A 7,500-nucleotide genomic window follows, 5' to 3' on the forward strand; every position below is an offset into this window, starting at 1 on the left:
GGTTGAAAGTATTTGTGCTACGGCTAAAACGTGAGACTGAATGGCTAATCAAAAAGATCCTGAATGCCTGTGCAATAAAAAATTCACATCAGAAATACATTAGAGAATGCAATGAAACAAAGAACTAAACTTTACATAACCTACTGCTTCAGCGCACAACCTGATTACCAAATACGACAAAGAATCAAGTAATCCTATGGATTGCACCTCAGCAGAGCACTGCACATCTGCATTTTAATCGGATTACGCCAAATACTGTCAGGCCCCAACATCTAACAGAGCTGACAGGTGAACAAAACATTCTTAGCGCATTACATTTGCACAGGGTGATAACTGGCATTCCACTTACGCCGTGACGTCATAAGGAAGTCTGCACCATCCAACTACGTATACGGGAAAATTCTATCCAGATGAAAGTACAATATGCAAGAATACTGAATAAACAAAACTTTCTATTGGAAGATAATGAAAGTACATTGTTCGACAAGATTATTTGTATATGCAGATAATACATTCAGAACACACATTTAATGCAGAGTAAAATCTAAACACGAGGTATTTTATTATTTATTAGAGTAAATGTAATAAACAACATACCGATAACAATACGAAAAGTACTCAAGCGAAAAATTATATTAGTATAAACTGACAACCATTCGGAATGACAAATATATATGAGGGAAAAAAATTGAAGTAATGCACATACCATGCATTCAGAAAACATTAACACAAAATAGATCGTCACCCTTCTCCTTAATAATCAACTTTTCTCCGAATCTAAAACCCGACCTAGGAAAAACTACTAGTTAAAAATACCAATTAAAACACTTTGAATTAAAAAAAATAAAAAGACCTTGCAAAACACTGTCTCCTTTCAGTTGATCAAAGTTGAATCCAGTTTAGAAATGTTCCTTCTCAAGGAACTCCGAAGTTAGATTCAATAATAAGTTTCGACTATTGAATTACGAGGGATTAACAGCGTTAAGCTCTTTCTACAATTTCTGAGATCCTTGTAGATCCAGAGAGTGAATTCTTCAGGGCTTCCCTAGAGCAGGAGTGATCTTCCAGAGCCACTTTTTAGTCGTTCTCTAGCTCTTTCTATTTGTCTATATCTGTAAGGTACAGTTGAAAATAAACTATAAGACTCTGATCTCTCTCTCTCTCTCTCTCTCTCTCTCTCTCTCTCTCTCTCTCTCACACACACACACCTGTTTAATGCTTCTCACACAACTGGAAAATACATGAAAATTCACGTATATATCAGAGTGAAAATTGAATACTGAGAAAACGTATTGACTTATAAAACTGATTTACGTATTTTCAAAAATACACACTACAAATTTACATCCATTATCAAATATAATTCAGTAAAACTGCAAAACAATCATCCACAGCAGATTTACCACTCAACATTTTCACTCGGGTATGGTAAAATCAAATGCTATGAAATATAAAAAAACTATATGTAATTTGCCAAAATTCCTTTGTAACTGTGGAATTTTTGTAAAACTCTGAACGTGGAAGTTTAAAGTAATTCTGGCAACTCCATAATGGAACACGGCATTGCCTGGGTTCTTACGAAAACATTTGGAAAGCTCGTCAACTCTTCCATTACTCAACAACGTTTTCCTTAACTGTAAAACGTTTCCAAATTCAAAAGCGCTTTCAAATTTTTTTACTGTTCCCAAATTCAAACACAGTCTGTTCTTAAGGTCAGCAACCATATCCGGAACTTTAAGAGATTCTAGAAGCTAAAAACCGTTTAGAATAAAAAAAAAAATGCAAAACTCCAAAAAGCTTACTAAACAAACTCTTTCAAAACTCAAGACTAGATCCTAATCTCTATAAGACTTCCAAAACTCGACGAAGCTTCCAAACTTGAGACCACTTCCAAAATGCGAGAACACTTCCCAATAACAAACAAGTAAAAATTGTGCCGAAGTTTCTTCGGCACGAACGAGTTTTCTGTACAGCTGCTACAGCGTATAATCAAGGCCACCGAAAACAGATCTATCTTTTGGTGGTCTCAATATAATGCTGTATGTGCCGCGGCCCATCAAACTTTAACCACGGCCCCATGGTGTCCTGGCGAATATACTTTAACCTTAAATAAAATAAAACTACTGAGGCTAGAGGGCTGCAATTTGGTATGTTTAATAATTGGAGGGTGGACGATCAACATACCAAATTGCAGTTCTCTAAGACCCAGTTTTCTTTAAGATCTGAGGGCGGAAAGAAGTACGAACAGAAGAAAGTGAGAACGGACAGACAAAGCCGGAACAATAGTTTTCTTTTCCATAAAACAAACCGAAATTTTATTAAATGATGTTTCAGCATGAAATTGACAGAGGTTTAAAAAAAAAAAAAAAAACAGAAATTTGAAACAATTCCGAATGCAAACGGTGACGGATGAAACATTTCCTAAACTGGAAACAAATCTGTAGTATGGAAAAACAGCCCACAATTATTCGGACAGAAAAATGGGGGCGGGAAAAAAAAAAAAAATTCATATATAAAATAATTAATCCAAGCCAAATGCTTCAACTGAGGGGATAGCTTTGAAATTTATTTTTTCAAGAATAGAGAATACAAATCCAAAACTGGAGAGAGAGAGAGAGAGAGAGAGAGAGAGAGAGAGAGAGAGAGAGAGAGAGAGAGAGAGAGAGAGAGAGAGAGAGAGAGAAATGTGTTATACAATATGAGCACATCCATATTTCTGACTTTTATCAGACTTTCTTCTTTTCTTCGTAAATGGTATATATAGGTTTGTCCGTCATATTTGCATTTCTTTCCATCAAAAAGCAATATATATATATATATATATATATACATATATATATATATAATATATATATATATATATATATATATATATATATATATATATATATATATATATATATATATATATATATATATATATATATATATATATATATATATATATATATATAGATATATAGATATATATATACATATATATACATATATAAATATATACACATACATATAAATAGATGCAAATATATAAATATATACATATATATAGAAAGATAGATATAGATAGATAGATAGATAGATACCAAATTAATTCAAAATTCTCTAAACATCCACGATGAAGTACTTTCTTAAAAACTAAATGTGAACACATTTACAATGTGTCACGGCGAACATGTCTTGTAGCAACAACACATTACCATAAACATGTATAACATACGCATCGTACAAACGCCCTTATTTTGCAAACCCAGCACCCGCTGGCAACATTTACCACGGCAGTTATGCAACCGTCGCATCCTGAGAGGAAAACTCGGCGTGAATGAGCCTTTGAAACTGTCCTCGTCTAACTTAAATTCTTCAATATTTGACTTTCTCCTAAAGTTCAACAAGAAAAAGGTCAAAAAAGATTTTTTTTTACACAATGCAAAGATGAAGAGTTTTTTTCGTTTTCGGTAAAATGGAAAAGGACCTGTCGTTCTTTGCCCACGAACACTTTTTTACAAAGAGAGAAATTTTTTTCAGAGAGAGAGAGAGAGAGAGAGAGAGAGAGAGAGAGAGAGAGAGAGAGAGAGAGGTTCGTTGCACTTTCTCACTTCATTAGACTTTGTTGGATGTCGTCTGAGTTTTTCGTTCTCTACTTATTAGGTTAAAAAAAAAAAGAGAGAAACTTTTCAAATTTAGAAAGACAGTTCTTTGATAACTGAAGTTGCAAAAGAAAAGTTCAAGGCCATTTCAAGCGATAATTTTTCGTCCCTTACTTATTAATCATAAAGTATAGATAGTTCTTTGAATGAATTTTAACAAACAGCAACCACAACAACAAAAGCAACACTAATAATAAAGACAAACAGATGTCGGTCAGATTACCAAAGGTACACAGTCCGGTAACTTCATTATACATCGGAATCTTCCCAACGTCTTGGTATCTATTTGTTAATGACAATTACCAGGCTTCATATAATGCAGGAAAACGGAGGAATTCGGAATTTACGCGGCATTTTAAGAGTGCCTTCCCGCCCTGAGGAGACATGATTTAAAGCTAACATTCAGGAGAAAAGTATTAGAATTGAAACCGTTTGAAATTATTTTTTACAGCTGTGTTGGATTTGCGGCAATTTTTACTAAGGGATAATCCCCTGGCAAAATTCAGGAAGATCTGGTATAAAGCGAAAAAAAAGGTATAATAATTGCGATGAAATCAATAGTTTCACCCGGTGGGGCTGGAGTTAGCTCGTGAAGGTGATATTTTCATCGATTCAAGGTCTACATCTTGATGAAGATCCCTTCATTCACGTCTATTATTCTCTCTCTCTCTCTCTCTCTCTCTCTCTCTCTCTCTCTCTCTCTCTCTCTCTCTCTCTCTCTCGTTCTGAATGCTCCATTTTTTAAAACATCTTTGTTTGTCGTCATAATGTTCCTGCATCATGAACAGTCCAGTCTCTCTCTCTCTCTCTCTCTCTCTCTCTCTCTCTCTCTCTCTCTCTCTCTCTCTCTCTTTCACACCTAGCAGCAGCAAACAACAATCGACTGTCCCTTTCCCTCGCCAGAGAGAGAGAGAGAGAGAGAGAGAGAGAGAGAGAGAGAGAGAGAGAGAGAGAGAGAGAGAGAGAGAGAGAGAGATATATACAAACTTTCTTTACAGAAAAACATCATGGACAATATCTTCGATGTAAAAGCTTATTTAACCTGCCCGACCGTAATTTAGAAAAAAATAGAAAAACTCAATCTTATACACAATTTACGGTTCAGCACTTTCAATCGGTATAAAAAATAAAAAATAACTCATTCGATGATCTATCTTAAAATCCATGATCTTAAAAAAAAAAAAAAAAACCAAAGTCAGACCCTAAAAGATCCTGTATCTATAACTTAGAATTATGACATTTGCTATTACCAGTTCATTGTTCCTTCTGCTACAAGCTTTGGGAATCTTCTTCCTTATTCTGTTTTCCCAAAAATCCTGCAGCCTTTGTAATTACCTTCCTCCTGTTGGGCCCCCTCCCCCACAATCTCCTATTACTACTGATCTTGAAATTACCCTAGGAATTGGAATCTAAAATTTAGGCCAAACACCAAGCGCTGGGATCTATGAGGTCATTCAGAGCTGGAAATAATTTTGAAACAATTGTTAGGAGAAGGTGGAAAATACGATGGAAGAAAGAGAATATGAGTGGAGGCACAGTAAAAGGAATGCACGGGGTTGCAGCTAGGGGCCGAAGGGACGCTGCAAAGAACCTCAAGAGTAATGCCTACAGTGCAACGCGTGAGGTGCACTGACGGCTCTACTGAGGTTGAAATTACCGAGCTTCTGTACAATCCTAACTTCCTAATATGAGCCAGAGTGGAACCGAGCTTGTTTACGATAACTTCATCGGTTTCTGTGTCCATACACACACACACGACAAAGTCCTCATTAACAAGCATTAATTGATAATTAATAGATTTAGTCCAGAGCCGGAAGCCGGCAATTACTCATTAATTATGTGACAGAAATTAAAACCGACTCACATCCGTGAAAAACTACCAAATTCCACATTTGTGATCAGGTGGGGAGGAGAGGGCGTACTCTCATAATGGGCTGATGTTACATTCCCGAATTCTGGGCATCTTAATATCTGGGCTACATTTCCGGATTGCGGGTAAGCTGATTGGCGCTCCATTAATTAATGTTACCATTTTTATACAATGTCATGTATTATCATTATCATCCTCTTTACTCTTGATGCTTCCTGTCTCACATCGAAAAGTAAATCACGGTTATCTTCAATTGAAATTATCATTTGTAAGTTCGTCTCATCGCCATGATCAGTTTCCATGCCCTTTTATGCAACATCGCTTTAAATATTATATAAGTCCCTGAACATACCGTATTCTCCTTAAAACCCCATTTCTGTGCTCTCTCTCTCTCTCTCTCTCTCTCTCTCTCTCTCTCTCTCTCTCTCTCTCTCTCTCTCTCTCTCTCTCTCTCTGTGATTATTTCCTCTTATCAAATTAGAGCTCATGGTATGCAAAATCGTCCTATTTTCTTTTTTTACACAAAAAAACCAGACTTGGAAATTCCATAACACCACCTTTGGCATATCTGGAAATGATATAAACGACTAGAACCTCTTTTAATCAACAATATGTTTAAAAGACCATTTGAAATTTCAAGCAACCATTTACTTAACATATGGGCAGGAGTACTGCCTACTGGTTATGTTCCAATAGTGTGTGTAGAAGTCTATACACACAGATTCTAGGGAGAGTCTTCTTCCTAAAATTAGTGTCCTTTCTTTTAGGTTCAAAACTAAAATTAACGAAAAAATCGAACGCCGAGCAAAATAGCGTCGAAGAATTGATAATGCTGACCATGCAAATTCGAGTTTTCCTTAAGTCCAGAATTTTGTAAAAAACTAAAATTAACGAAAAACTTGTCCTATTATTATTATTATTATTATTATTATTATTATTATTATTATTATTATTATTAAGAAAATTATTATTATTATTATTATTATTATTATTATTATTATTATTATTACTACTACTACTACTACTACTACTACTACTATTACTACTACTACTACTACTACTACTACTACTACTACTACTACTACTAGTGTTTCCAACTCATACTGTTGACTAGAAATATTCCATTTTAAAGTAGGGTATTGAAACTAAGGCAACACAAAGATACGGGGAGGTGGACGGCAGAGTGGAATGACCTGTACAGGGCAGAAAGGAATGCAGATGGGGCCAAAGGTATGCCATAATGAATCTTCCGTACTGTATATATGTATACAGTATATAGCAGCGTTGGGACCTTTTTTTTTTTCCCCTCGAGGGGTCGAGCAGCCTAATTCCCTTTTGCAGAGGAGCCCGAATTATCAAGAGCTACGAAAAGGAAGGAAGGAAGAGTGAGGCAAAGGGGAGACCTCCACTTCCTGAGAGAGAGAGAGAGAGAGAGAGAGAACCTCTACCTCTTTTGCGTGTGTGTACGTGTGTGTGTGAGAGAGAGAGAGAGAGAGAGAGAGAGAGAGAGAGAGAGAGAGAGAGAGAGAGAGAGAGAACCTCCACCTCTTTTGCGTGTGTGTGTGTGTGTGTGTGTGAGAGAGAGAGAGAGAGAGAGAGAGAGAGAGAGAGAGAGAGAGAGAGAGGGAACCTCCACCTCTTTTTGCGTGTGTGTGAGAGAGAGAGAGAGGAACCTCCACCTCTTTTGCGAGAGAGAGAGAGAGAGAGAGAGAGAGAGAGAGAGAGAGAGAGAGAGAGAGAGAGAGAGAGAGAGAGAGAGAGAGAGAGAGAGAGAGAGAGAGAGAGGCAAGCTTTAGGCACGACGCATACATCAAAATGACACATACTTCGAAAACAAAACAATTACAAAGGCATCTTTTGCAACATTAATCTGTTATCTGACACTGTTAGTTTACTATGAATAAAACTAAAAATAAATTCTAAAATTCATTATTATAATGATTATAAAAACTGTAGCCTACGCCTACTCAAAATAATATATCCTTA

The 7,500-nt window shown here is 36.1% G+C and overlaps 1 protein-coding gene across 7 annotated transcripts in view; it reads right to left on the minus strand.

Moving 5' to 3' along the window:
- Positions 1–7,500, minus strand: part of LOC136851529 (ras-related protein rapA) — a 678,490-nt gene that overhangs the window by 193,786 nt on the left and 477,204 nt on the right. The gene's annotated exons all lie outside the window — the stretch shown is intronic.

Source organism: Macrobrachium rosenbergii, chromosome 23 (assembly GCF_040412425.1).
Source record: "Macrobrachium rosenbergii isolate ZJJX-2024 chromosome 23, ASM4041242v1, whole genome shotgun sequence".
Taxonomy (NCBI): domain Eukaryota; kingdom Metazoa; phylum Arthropoda; class Malacostraca; order Decapoda; family Palaemonidae; genus Macrobrachium; species Macrobrachium rosenbergii.